The sequence below is a fragment of the Chionomys nivalis genome, chromosome 17 (genome assembly GCF_950005125.1).
Source record: "Chionomys nivalis chromosome 17, mChiNiv1.1, whole genome shotgun sequence".
Lineage (NCBI taxonomy): Eukaryota > Metazoa > Chordata > Mammalia > Rodentia > Cricetidae > Chionomys > Chionomys nivalis.
The window spans coordinates 40,550,838-40,564,491 of NC_080102.1; the positions used below are offsets into that span (position 1 = coordinate 40,550,838).

The 13,654-nt window shown below is 50.0% G+C and overlaps 1 protein-coding gene across 1 annotated transcript in view; it reads left to right on the top strand.

Moving 5' to 3' along the window:
- Positions 1 to 13,654, top strand: part of Bik (BCL2 interacting killer) — a 21,404-nt gene continuing 7,750 nt past the window's right edge. The window contains exon 1 of the mRNA XM_057792151.1: positions 1 to 59. The gene's annotated coding sequence lies outside the window, so the exon portion shown is untranslated. The remainder of the gene's footprint in view (positions 60 to 13,654) is intronic.

Here is a 13,654-nt window from a genome sequence, read left to right on the forward strand (position 1 = left end):
GTCCGGACCGAGAGGTGTTCGGGCAGCTCGCCCACCGCTACGCCAGCGCAGCCCGGCAGGTAAGCGCCAGGTAGCCTCAGGCCAAGCGGCTGGAAGGTTGGGGACCGGTGTCCAAGTCCCTTGGTGGCCCCGGCTCCGAAACGTCCCCTCCCTGGCTGCCGCCCCAGAAGGTGCTAGCCGCGTCCGCGTGCCCCGCCGCGCATCCGTGCAATGGGGGTGGGCCCCTGCGTCTCGGCCCCAGGACACGATGAGCAAGTGCCCCTCGCTGTCGCCGCTCCCTCGGTGTCGAAACTTTAGGGGCCGCGAATCGGGGCTCTGCGCTGTGCGGCTGAGATCAGGGCGCGGCACTGCCAGCGTAGGGCGGCCAGGCTCGGCCCGGGCCGCAGGCGGAAGATGGCGTCGGCACCTGTCCCCGCGAGGACCCGGGAGTTCGCATCTGTCCCTCCCTCGGGGATCCTGGGATTTGCACCGTCCCTGCGGCGACCTGGTGATTTTACACCTGTCTCCGACAGAATCCAGGTTTCGCATCTGTCCCCGCTGGGACCTGGAGGAGGTGGGGGGGGGGGGCGATGCACGTCTTTGAGGGGACAGCAGAAGGGCCTTTTTAAGAGACTCGGTCAGACCAAATCGGTACTTCTTCAAGTTCTTTGCCACTTGCCCACGCTCAGGAGCAAGGACCCGCCGGGCTGGACATCCCAGAGGCATCTGCCTTGCTTGTTACTTCGGATGTTTGTGCGGGGGTTAGGGACTCTCAGGAAGGTCGGCGCTACTTCGGGTCAGCGCTTTGTGTTCGTGCAGTCCTCTCCAACTCTGTGGTCTTGCAGATGCATGTGGCTTTGTAAACTGTTAATTGCTTCTCCGAAGTGCAATGAGCCATCCTGCAAAGTGTTGCTGTTTCTTGTTGTCGTTGCCCCTGCAGTTCGTAACACTGTTACTGTGGCCTGGAGCCAGCTGCAGCTTCCTAGAGGCCAATCTCCTTCCTACTTTGGGAAGGGGTCAGTGAACCTTGCTCTAAGGCTGAAGAATCACCTAACCTCTAAGGAGCAGGAGGTCTGGTTTCAGATAGAGAAACTGAGGCTTATGCCCCAGTGGTCTCTTCCTGGCTGTGTGGCTTCCTACAGGCTCCTCCGCCATTCTGCACCTCAGTTTGTTGAGTTTGTGAAATACATTCGGGTCTAGCGTGGTGGGAAGGAACCCCACCCAGGAGACTGTTGAACTATTCAGCAATGCTGCTGCTGTCTTGAGTTCCACTCCATTTGAGCATATTTTGGAGTAGCTTTCTGTATGCTTATTGTTGCTGTTCTTCAAGTATCCACTTGGATACTTGGCTACATCTGGGGCAGTTGCTGGCTTTGGATGTAATGTCCTGCATGGGGCAGGTGTGTACTCCTGACCTCACATGCGTGCTCCTCCCCACCTCCTCTCTTTCCCCTACTTCCCATTTTGTCCCCCTCTATTCTCCAGGATTTGAGGCTTGCTTTTTTGGTTTGAGGCAGTGTCTCATGTAGCCTCGCCTGCCTCGAGCTCACTATGTTGCTGGATATGGTATGGTCTTGAATGCCTGATCCTCTTCCCTTCACCTCTGGAGTCCTGGGATTCCAGGTGTAGTCACTGTGCCCAGTTTATTTGCTGCTAAGGCTGGAACTCACGGTTTTGTGCACACTAGACCAGCACTACTGACTGAACCCCCTATTTAAATTTTTCTAGACACAGTTTCTCTGTGTAGCCTTGGCTGTCCTGGAACTTGCTCTGTAAACAGGCTGGCCTCGAACTCACAGAGATCCACCTGCCTCTGCCTCCCGAGTGCTGAGATTATTAAAGGTATGTACCGCCCCTGCCCAGCACCTTCTCTTTTTTTTTTCTTAAGTAAGCCCTCACCATGTAGTAGAGGCTAGCCTTGCATTTTCAGTCCCCCTGCCTCTGACTCCTGAGTGCTGACTCTTAGTCTGTTTTCTGTTACTAATAACACAGTGTCCCAGATGGAGTGACAGCCATCTTGCTGGAGCAGAAGACACACATTGTGTATGTGACACTTCCGGGTCAGTGTACACTCACACTGTGTCTCATTTTAGTCACCTGCCTCTAAATAACACAGTGAGGTTGAGTTCTAAATACCTCACAATGGGGATTAAATTTCAACACTCCAAGCTTTGGGGACCCTTGGGTCACACCTAACCACCACACCTTCACCTTCTGAGCTCAAGGGCACTGGGCTGATGCTGATCTTAGCTGCTGTTTCTCTGTAGTTTCCCAGTTAGGTTTAAAGGTTGTCTTTGGTTTTGCTTTGTTTTATATTTTAGAGACAGGGTCCCACACGCTATAGACCAGGCTTTCTTTGACCTCAATCCTCCTGCTTCTGAGAGGCTAGGTTTATGGACCGATGGCACCATGCTTATTTTCTATTTTTCTTAACTCAAAAATGTGTACCCTGCCAGAAGATGCTGGCTTCCAGCCCAAGCTTGAAAATGCAGAGTGTCATTTTCCAACCTGGTGACAAGCTCATTTAACTAATCTTCTTCTAAGCTGTCCCCTAGTTAGTATTTAAAGTTACTTTGTTTTCAGTCCTGGTGCTCGGACCCTGGGCTTTGTGTGTTTTAAGCAACATTGCCTCTGAGTTCCACCCCAGCTGCAGCTGATCCTTTTTTGTAGGGATATTTCTTTAAGCACTGGGATGTTTGTTGGTTGTTTATTTGTTTTTCAAGACAGGGATTCTTTGTGTAGCCTTGGCTGTCTTGGAACTGCTTTGTAGACCAGGTTGGCCTTGAACTCACAGAGATCTGCCTGCCCCTGCCTCCTGAGTGCTGGCACTAAAAGCGTGCGCCACCACCGTCTGACTCCTAAGAAGTTTATAAGAGATCAGCAGAATGATCTTTGTGGGTGTCTAGCTGGAGCGTCATCTTTTGACACCTGTGAGAGGTCCTCTGTGTCTCACGCTTCTTGTCTCTCACTGGTCAGTCGCTCTGTCCTAAACTCTTGGTTGTCTGAAGTGACCTCATGTATTTGTGTCCTGACTCACGGTAGTCTGCGGGCTCTGTGAGACAAGGGATATCAAAGGGTAGGTCCCTGGTGCCTGTCATAGCTTGGGCATTTGGAATAAGTAACTCTGGATAGAGGGGTTGCCTGCATGCTGAGCTCTCTTTAAGGTGGCTGACATACAGAAATGAAATTACTGCTGGATTCACTGAAAGCAAAGAAAGCTGGGACCATGGACTGGAGATGTAGCTCAGTTGGTAGAGTGGCTGGATAATACACACAGATTCCTGAGTTCAACTCCCAGCACCAAATAAACCAGGGATAGCAGAGAACATCTGTAATGCTAGCGTCCTGGAACTCCCTCTGTAGACAAGGCTGCCCTTGAACTCACAGAGATCCACCTGCCTCTGCCTCCTAGTGCTGGGATTAAAGTGGCATACCACCAACTATGCTAGCACTTGAGAAGAAATAGGAGGGGCAGAAGTTCAAAGTTGCTCATTCTTGGCTGCGTATTGAGTTAGAGGCCAACCTGGAATACAGGAGGCCCTGACTTGAAAGAAGAGAAACAGCGTACAGCTAGCCATCCTGTCTCATGTTCCCGCCCCATCACTTCTCTCTTAGTGGCAGGGAGGGGGTAGTTAGAAGGACATATCGGCCCGTGAGACTTAGAGCTGTCCCTGCCACAGACAGTGTTTCCCCCTCTCCCTGGAAAGCATCCTGTTTTTAGTGAGTCAGTTATATTCGTGGACAATTGATGGCACTTGCTTCCCCGGCAGCTGACGGAGAGGATCCCACGAGAGAGTCACTGTTTTGCTGTCTGCCTGGAACAATTCAGAAACTGTTTCAAGGAAGTTCTGAACGATGCCCGGCTTTTGTTGGTAGTGGCCACCAGGAAGCCGCAGTGGGTCTGGACTGGACGTGTGTGACTGCTTTCTTTGTCCTACCCTTGGTTGGCTGAAGCCAAGCCTTAGGGGAACAGTGTCAGCAAATACATTCCCGGCCTATTTCTTGTTGGCCTCGAGGCAGGCAGGAGGGGCGGGCAAGGTGGTCAGGACACAGGGTGGCACGAAGAGGGCAGCTGATTTACCTAGTGTCAACATTAGGTTTTGTGACAATACAAAACAGCCTCTGGGCACTGCCAAGCAAACCTGTTTTTCTGGAGATGGGAGAAAACTTGGTGCCCAGTTACTCCGCCTGCGAGGAGACTTGCCATGCTGGGAAGGGCGGGGAAGGAGAGCCCACCTGGCTGTCTGGTGAAAGATGGTGTGTCGGAAAAGGTGGAAGTTAGGGCACTGAGCAAGTGTTTTTTTCATCGGAAGAGGAAACATTCACGAGGAAGGGACTGCAGTGAGGAAGCACCCCCATATGGGGACCAGGGCAAGGCCAGCTAGCGTTAGGACAGCCAGAGAGGTCCTCAGGTGTGGACAAATGAGAGATGGTAACTAGACCCAGTAGGCAGGGGGTGATCAGCGTAGACAGGACATTACTTCTGTGGGCCTTTAATGAGCACGTTCCCCTTAGGGCACGTCTCCAATGAGGCTCTCTTCCTGTCCTTATGGGTGACCCCATGGCCCAGCATGGGTATATGTCCACTGTAGGGTCCTCCATACAAGGGCGTTGTCTGCCCTGTCCCCGTGTGCTGCTCATTCTCGATGTTTTCCAGAGAACTTCCTCTGCTGCCACATGCTGTCATGCCTTCTCCCTGGGTAGACGGACAGGTAAACATTGATTGAGGCCATAAAAGGCCATGTGCCCAATCCAGGTCAGCTGACCCAAGGTGCTGGAACAACAGGGTGAGGAGAAGTTGAATCCTGTCCTGGAGACGGGAGGGCTGAGGAGCGAGCGGCTCCCCTGGCCTACCTGGAGCATGGGATACTGAAGGCTTAGTAAAAGGGTCTGGGTGAGAGCCTGGTACCATCAGAAGGAAGGAGGAGGATGGAGTCTGCCTCCTAGAGGAGCCTAGTAGGTTCTGGGGTTTTATGCTGGGGCTTGAACTTTCCAAAACGTAAAGAATAAGAAGCTGAAGGGGGAGATGGTAGCTTATCACTTTGTCCTCTAATGGAGACAGAAAAGCACAGAATTCTGGCTGTGTGTGTGTGTGTGTGTGTGAGATTTGAGACTCAGGAGAATTGTTACGTCGTCCTACTCTGCTAGCTGGAATACTTTCTAGACTTTCTCTATGGTGGAGCTAGGGGTGGAACTCAGGGCCTTATGTGCACTGGCCAGGTGCTCTGTCGTGGAGTTGGGGCCCCAGATGGCAGTATTCTCAGAGGATTAACCAGGCAAACATGCCCTGAGCTTCTCTTTCTTCCCTGATGAAAAATTAGGCGTCCAGGAGGCCTAAGGAATCTGTCCAAAGTCACACAGAAGCCGGGTGGTGGTGGCGCACGCCTTTAATCCCAGCACTCGGGAGGCAGAGGCAGGCGAATCTCTGTGAGTTCGAGGCCAGCCTGGTCTACAAGAGCTAGTTCTGGGACAGGCACCAAAAAGCTACAGAGAAACCCTGTCTCAAAAAACAAAAAAACAAAACAACAACAACAACAAAAAACAAAGCCACACAGAGCCCAGGGTCCAGAGGGCCATTTTTGACAAGGGAGTTTACACCAGAGAAACACTTGTTAAACCAAACACTTGCGGGTTGGTCTCCTGTCATGTGCCCAGCAAGAAGGCTAAAGGAAGGAAACAGAATCCAGGTGGACATGGTCCCCTATACACAGCTGAATGTCCTTATGTGTCTTCCTACAGTTCTCAGGCAAATTAAAGATCTGCGAGAGCCAGGTGCTGGGGTCAGAGGTCAGGGATGATACGCAATTAAATGCTTTTTGTCAGACATTTAAGCTTGGGCTGAGGCTGTGGCTCGGTTGGTAGAGTCCTTGCCTATCATCTATGAAGCCCTGGGTTCTTTTCCCGGTACTGAATCAAACTGGAAATAGGAGAGTGTCTGAGTCCCAGTACTCAGGAGGTGGAGGATCAGAAGTTCAAAGTCATCTTAAGTTACATTTTGAGTTCAAAGCCAGCCTTGAAACATAGGGTACTTCATTTCAAAGAAAAGTTTACGTTGTCTGTAATCAAGTGTGTGTTAAGTCCCATCACCCTCTTCGAAGGTTTGCTTCTAGATCTTTCTTCCATGAGGTTCCATTTACAGATACTGATGAACATCTCCGTGATCTATGGTAGGCGACTCACAACCACCTTGTAACTCTATTTCCCTAGAGCCTAATGCCCCCTTCTGGCCTGCAAAAACATTGCGCCCGTGGGATGCGCATACATGCAGGCAAAACACCCAGAGTAAAATAAATCTAATAGCGACTTTGCTCAGGGATAGCGCTGAGGTTGGTGGTGACAATGTGCCGGCGAGACCGGGGCTGAACCTGCAGGGTTACTTCCAGGCCATTGCTCTCCAAGTTGCTGGACAACACCCACAGACACGAATGTCCCTTTTTATGTTCCTTCCTTTCTCTCTCCTCCCTGTCTTCCTTCCTTTTTTCACTGTTTCTCTGTATCTGCTGGGAAGTCAGCCCAGCCCAGCCCAGCCCCAGCAAACTGTTTGAATATCTGCAGGTTCCTGGGAAAAGGGGGTTCTGAGTCTGGAGGAGGATTGGGGACTGCACCAAGGTTTAAAAAAAAAAAAAAAAAAGACAAACATCTCTCTATTCCCACCAGTTTGAGCCATTAGTTTTTCTTTGAATTGATGTTGCCAGCCACAGGCAAGGAGTCAGACTTCAAGACAACAGACACATCTATGGTTAAAAAATAATGCCACGTCCCTCTGGCTGTCATGCCCCCCCATCCTGCTGTCTCTCCTCCTCTGAGAGAGAAGTTTGTGCTAGTAGGTGTATCTGTCTGTCCTGTGTGTGTTTGTGAGTGGGTAGATGTGTGGAGGTCAGAGGTCAGTAATGGTTGTCTTCCTCAATCACTCCCTATATTTTTGGGGGCACAGTTTCTCACCGAAGCTGAAGTTCACCAGTTTGTCTAGACTGGCTGGGCAAGGAGCCCCAGGGATCCTCCTGTCTCTCTCAAGAGTCAGGCTAAGGCCGGGCAGTGGTGGCGCACGCCTTTAATCCCAGCACTCGGGAGGCAGAGGCAGGTGGATCTCTGTGAGTTCGAGACCAGCCTGGTCTATAGAGCTAGTTCCAGGACAGGCTCCAAAACCACAGAGAAACCCTGTCTCGAAAAACCAAAAAAAAAAAAAAAAAAAGAGTCAGGCTAAGAATCGTCATGCAAGGCTTTTGTACGGATGCGAAGAACTCATGGCCCACCCCATGACTGCGGGTGCCTCCAGGGACACATGGCACATATGCCCATAACTCAGAATGTGCATGTGCAACTTTGGTAGCTGCCGTTAGAGCCCTCCTGAGAGAGGGAACTTGCCTGTTCAGAGTGGAGTACGGGGGCTATGGTCTTTCGCTGGCTGTGGTTCTAGCTGCCTCTGAGTCTGTCAGTTCAATAACCCAGCTTTGAAGGGGGAGGGGCGGTTTCGAGACAGGGTTTCTCTGTGTAGCCTTGGCTGTCCTGGAATTCATTCTGTAGACCAGGTTGGCCTTGAACTCACTAAGTGGCTTGCTTTAATGGAGGCCCTGTATCGTAGTGGTGGTGCTGGTGTGTGTGATATCTCATCTTTTCGCGGACCTGGGGTGGTACTGGTATCAATTGGATTCAGAGAGTTTAGGTGATTGGTCTGTGGTCAGAAAGCAGGAGCAGAGAAGGAACTGGAGCCTAGTTCTGTCTGTCCATATGTTCAGGACTTTTCCCAAGCTGTGCATGCTACTAGCACTTGGTGACATTCCATTTTCATGGTCCGGGGTTAGGGTAGTGCATAGGAAAGGCAGCGAGGAGCTCTGACATTCAGCTAGGGATGCTCAGCTGGTCCCACCCAGCTACGTCCACCCAGATGACTTTGGGGCCCCAGGCTGGTTCCATCTGCTCTTAGTTTGAATATCTGTGAGGTGGGCAGCAGGATCCTGCCTGCTTGGTGTTGGGGGTGCCGGATAAGACATAGCCGGGCGGTGGTGGTGCACGCCTTTAATCCCAGCACTTGGGAGGCAGAGGCAGACAGATCTCTGTGAGTTCGAGGCCAGCCTGGTCTACAGAGTGAGTTCCAGGACAGGCTTCAAAGCTACATAAAGAAACTCTGTCTTGAATGACTGAAAGAAAAGAAGAAAAGATGCATTGTGGGAGTCTCTGCCAGGGACTGAAGCCCCAATACCTGCAGGGCCACACTGGCCAGATCTGTTTTTGCTCCTGGAAGCATGCCCGCATTCCCAGGTAAGCCTGTGGTCACACAGCTGAGGGCACAGGGGTCACCAAACATGGACTGGCTCATGAGGCTCTCTGTATTGCCCATCTAAGCTGTGGCATGGCACGGTATGCACTTAGATTTGCATGCTGACACACTCACAGCAGCATGTTCTTCTACCATGAGTGAGCAGTAAGGTCACTGTGGGCTGCAGCCTGGGTGGGGACATAGATAGGTGTGTTCTCCTTTCACTGAAGGGTTCCTGTACTCATCTGTAAATTTGTTGGAAGAAAAAAACAAACAAACAACCTAGATAATGAAAACCAGTGCCATCTCCTGGGGTCACACTGGGTCTTCTGGGAATACCTGGCTTTCATTTATTCACTCAGCAAACACTTGCTCTTCATCTGTCCTGTGTTGAAGCGGGACACAGAAACTAATAGCGGTCCAGTTTTTCAGCTGCTTGCTCCCTACCAGGTCCATATGGATTGTGTCACTGGCCCCACAACAGCATCTCCAGTGTAGAAGTGAGAATACCCGTACCTGATTTTTTACAAAGAAGATAAAATTATACAATAGAAAAAAAAGTATTTTCAACAAATGGTGCTGGCATAACTGGATGTCAACATGTAGAAGATTGCAAATAGATACATTTCTATTGCCATGCACAAAACCCAAGTCCAAGTGAGTCAAAGAACTCAACATAAATCCAACCACACTGAACCTCATATAAGAGAAGGTGAGAAGTATCCCTGAAGGCATAGGCATAGGAAACCACTTCCTAACTATAACCCAAGTAGCACAGACTCTGAAAGAAACAATTAATAAATGAGACCTCTGAAAGTGAGAAGCTTCTGTAAGGCAATGACATAATAAGTAAGACAAAATGTCAGCCCACAGGGTGGGAAAAGATCTTCACCAACCCCATATGCGACAGAAAGCTGATCTCCAAAATATATAAAGAACTCAAGAAACTAGATATCAAAATACCAAATAATCCAATTAAAAATGGATCTAAACAGAGAATTCTCAACAGAAGAATACCAAATGGCCGAAAGACACTCAACATCCTTAGTTATTAGGGAAATGCAAATCAAAATGACTCTGAGATACCATCTTACATATGTCAGAACAAGATCAAAAATACTGAAGGTAACTGATGCTGGAGGATATATGAAGTAAGAGGAACACTCCTCTATTGCTGGTGGAAGTGCAAACTTGTAAAGCCACTTTGGAAATCAGTATGGTGGTTTCTCAGAAAATTGGGAATCAATTTTTCTCAAGACCCAGCAATACCACTCTTGGGCATTTACCCAAAGTTTGCACACTCCTACCACAAGGACATTTGCTCACCTGTGTTTCTAGTAGCATGACTCATAATAGCTAGAACCTGGAAACAAGCTAGATGCCTCTCAACCAAAGGATGGATAAAGAAAATGTGGTACATTTCACAATGGAGTACTACTCAGTGGTAAAAAACCGATGACGTCTTGAAATTTGCATGCAAATGAATGGAACTAGAAAAACCCATCCTGAGTGAGGTAGCCTAGACACAGAAAGACAAACACGGTCTGTACTCACTCATAAGTGGATAATAGACATAAAGCAAAGAATAATCAGCCTATATTCCATGACTCCAGAGAAGCTAGGTAACAAGGAGAACCCTTAGAGAGAAACATATGTGGATCCCCCTGGGAAGGGTAAATAGACAAGATCTGAGAAAATTAGGAGTGTAGGGAGAGGGAAGAAAGGAGGGTGGAAAGGGAGATGGATAGGAGAAGTGGAGGGTTGAGGAACAGGATGGTCAAGATAGGAGGACAGAGAGGGAGAGCAAGAAAAGAAATATCTTGATTGTGGGAGCCATTATGGGCTGAAACCTGGCACCAGTGAAATTTCCAGGAATTCACAAGGATGACCCCAGCTAAGACCCTAAACAATAGCAGAGAGAGTGCCTGAACTGGCCCTTTTCTGTCATCAGATTGATCACCACCTTAATTGTCATCATAGAACCTTCATCCAGCAGCTGATGGAAACAGATGCAGAAATCTATGGCTAAGCACTGGACAAATTAAAATTTAGTTTCCTCTAAGGGAGTCTTACTGGGGAAACAAACCAGTCTTAAGGGTAGACTGCATGCCCAATAGATGGCCAACAGAATGTGAACTCAATAGCATCTTTTGAGATTCCTTGTCTCATAATGTTCTATCAGAGCTTTTACAGTTATTTTTTTAAATTTTATTTATATTTTTTCTGCTCTCTTTTTACCCTATGTATGTTTTGTGTATATATGATGGTTTCCAGTTTAGTATTTTTATGGAACTCATGAGCGTGCAAACAAGTGGGTCTCTGTTTCTGGTGCCTTCTCTTGGACTCTTTTCCTTCTGTTTGCTTGTATTGTCCAATTTTTATGTATTATTTTTTGTCTTATCATTATATCATATATCATATTAAAAAAAAAAAAAGAATACCCGAGGCTCAGACCGGTTTACTGGTCTGCCCAAGGACACCCAGTAACCAGTTTCCAAGATCTAAACTACCAAGGAAACAGTGATATCCAGCATGGTTGGGTGGAAGTAAAGGGAGGCAGGGAATGACTGTGAACTCTGAGGGCTCCTAGTGTCTGGGGATGTGATGCCCAGGCCGAGCTCTTCGGGACCCGTAGGAATGGCCAGTTTCCCGAGAATGCCCAGGTGATGGGCACTGCATTCGCAAGGGTCCAGGGTCACAGCCTGTTCCAGCTCTCGGTTCCTGGGTGTGGTCAGAGAAGGGACCAAGACTGGGTGACTGGCTGGAAGAGAGACCCCACAGTGGTTGTTGTGTGGCCCTTGAAGTCTAGGGATCCACACAGTTGTGGCAGGTCAGTCCTGAGGCTTCTGCCTGTGGAGGTCTACTAAAGACAGTGTGGCCGGGGTGGGGGTGTGGCTGGCAGAATGACTGACAGCAGGGCATTGCCACTGTAAGAAGCCTCCCAGGGGGACTCTACCCAGTCCCAGGTCCACATGTGTTTGTCCTCTCCATTCTGATGCTTGACCTTAGGTGGACGCAGAGGCTCATGGGAAAGGCTTAGGTAGCTGATTTCTGATGGTGGTGGCAGGGTTACTGTGGACATGGAGGAAACTAATCCACACACGGAATGAAGCCTTGTTTACACACCCACGTTCTAACAGGGACAAGCTGGGGCCTTGTGCCTGGACAAGGAGCCCCAGCAGTGTGGCAGCATTATCTCCACTCAACAGCAGGTAGGGAAAGGTGAGTGTTGGGATTAGAATGATAACCCGAGATGAGAATGGGGTCTGTCCCTGGCCATCAAGATGGGAGAGCAGTGGAGCCCAAGAGTCTTCTAAGGAAGACACACGGGTGGCTGACCCTCCAGCAGGGCCTGTTCTCTCAGGCCTCCAGTGACAGGAGCCATCCAGTGCTGGGGATGCTGGGAATTCAGGCTGAAGGACTGAGGATCAAGGTGAAGGCCAGGTGTCCAGCTTCAAGGCTGAAATTCCATCCTACTGTGGCCCTTGTCTGGGAGCAGGCTGGGAACAGGCTGTGGAAACAGTCCAGCGTGGAGGTGAAAGAGAGGTGGAGGCTGGGTTTAGGGAGACAAGGAAGAGAAGGAGGGGACCAATGCAAATGAGGGCCTGGTCTGCTTTCCCAGGGAAATGGCTTTGCATGCTGAGTCACTCGGGCCTGAGCCTCCGGGCAGCGAGGTTCTGGACACGGTTTCATAAGGACCACCCAACATACGCGCACGTGTATGTACATGCACACGCAAACACATGCATACACACATTTGCACAGACTGCTTCTAGTCTGACCACTCTAAGACATCTTGGCCATAAGCGGGTCTGTGTCTTTCTTTATCTGCATCTTTAATGTTATTTCTTTTTTATTATTTTGTTTTTAGTATTGTGGGATGAAGCCTTGGGTAGCCCAGGATGTCCTTTAACTGCTGTGTAGACCAGGCTGGCCTTAAACTCTTGATCTTCTTCCTCCACCTCCTGAGTGGGGGGATTACTTGTACCATCACCCTTCTTCTTTTGCAGCCTTTATGTAGGAGTTTTAAGCGTTTCTGCAGGAAGATTTTTTTTTTCAAGACAGTATCTCTGTGTAACTGCTCTGGCTGTCCTGAAACTTGTGTTGTAACTAGGCTGGCCTCAAACTCACTGAGATCCACCTGCCTCTGCCTCCCTAGTGGCTGGGATTAAAGGCATACACCACCACTGCCCAGCCTGTATGAAGATTTTTACAAGAATATCTTGACCTGAAGCCTTTTTCACTGGGATTAAAGGTGAGTGCCACCATGACCAGTGACATCATTTTTGCCTGGTGTGAGGAGCTAGTGACTTCGGCACATTGACCTCTGTCTGCTTTGACATTCCACAGTGCCATGAGTGGGTGTCTGGGACGATTCGTAGACACACATACCTGCTGACTTGTTGAAGGAGGCTTAGCGGGAAGGAAGGAACCCCCTAGGTGTTCGTGCTGAGCGTTGCCCTTGCCTCTTCTGTGGCTTCTGCTTCCTGCCTTTTGTGTGAGCCCTGTATTCTCCTCTCTGCTTTTCAGTGAACTGGCGGTACAATGACATGGTCAGTGAGGTCAGGCTGCCCCTAGGAGATGGTGACATTGCTGGCTGCTGGCCAGAGTTGGGAATGGCTTCCATGAAATGCAAGTTCAGTCTGGGAAAGGGCCTATCGTGGCCCATCAGGGCTCTGAGTGGCGTTGAGCCAAGCTAGCTAGAGACCTGCTGGTATCTCTATATTGCAAATCCTTGATCTCCTTTTTTGTGTTTTAACTGCTGCCAAGCACCCCCTGGGGCAGATATGTCAAGTGTTTTGAGTGCTGGACCTGTGTGAGTACACGGGTGACGCCAGGTGACCTTGCCTGGCTCCTTCCCCGGGTCATAGCCTAGTGGTGTTGGGGGGAGGCTTGCTCCCACCTTACAGCTTTGGAGCTCTGCCTGCAGGTGCACTGAGCAGGTGGAGCCCCCTTCCCTCCCGCTACAGCCCACAGCTTCCACCTCCAGGCGAAGGTGTTGCCCGGCAGGTGCGGCTGCTGGGGCTGTGTTTACGCTTCTGGTCCTTGCAGCCGTTGTCCTGTGAGACTTGAGCTGTCGTCGGGAACAGATGTCAGCCTCCCCTGTGCCTTCCTCTTAGGAGGGGAGACAGCCACCTCTTTGTTGAGACAGAAACTCTGGACAGGTATTCTTTTTCCACTTCTGGAAGGAAGAACAATGCTGTCCTTATATGGCTTCTCAAAGCCCGGAGCTCACCACGCCTCCCTACCTGCTGTGGTAGCTGATGATGTCACCTCGTGTGCAGTCAGCTCCTTGATCGCGCACGCGTTTGGGCTGCGCTGCTGACAGTCACCTGTCTCGAGTCAGCCCTGAGACACCTGGAGGGTCCCAGCTTACATTCTAGTCCCCCGAGTGCCTAGGCTTCCAACCATCTCTTT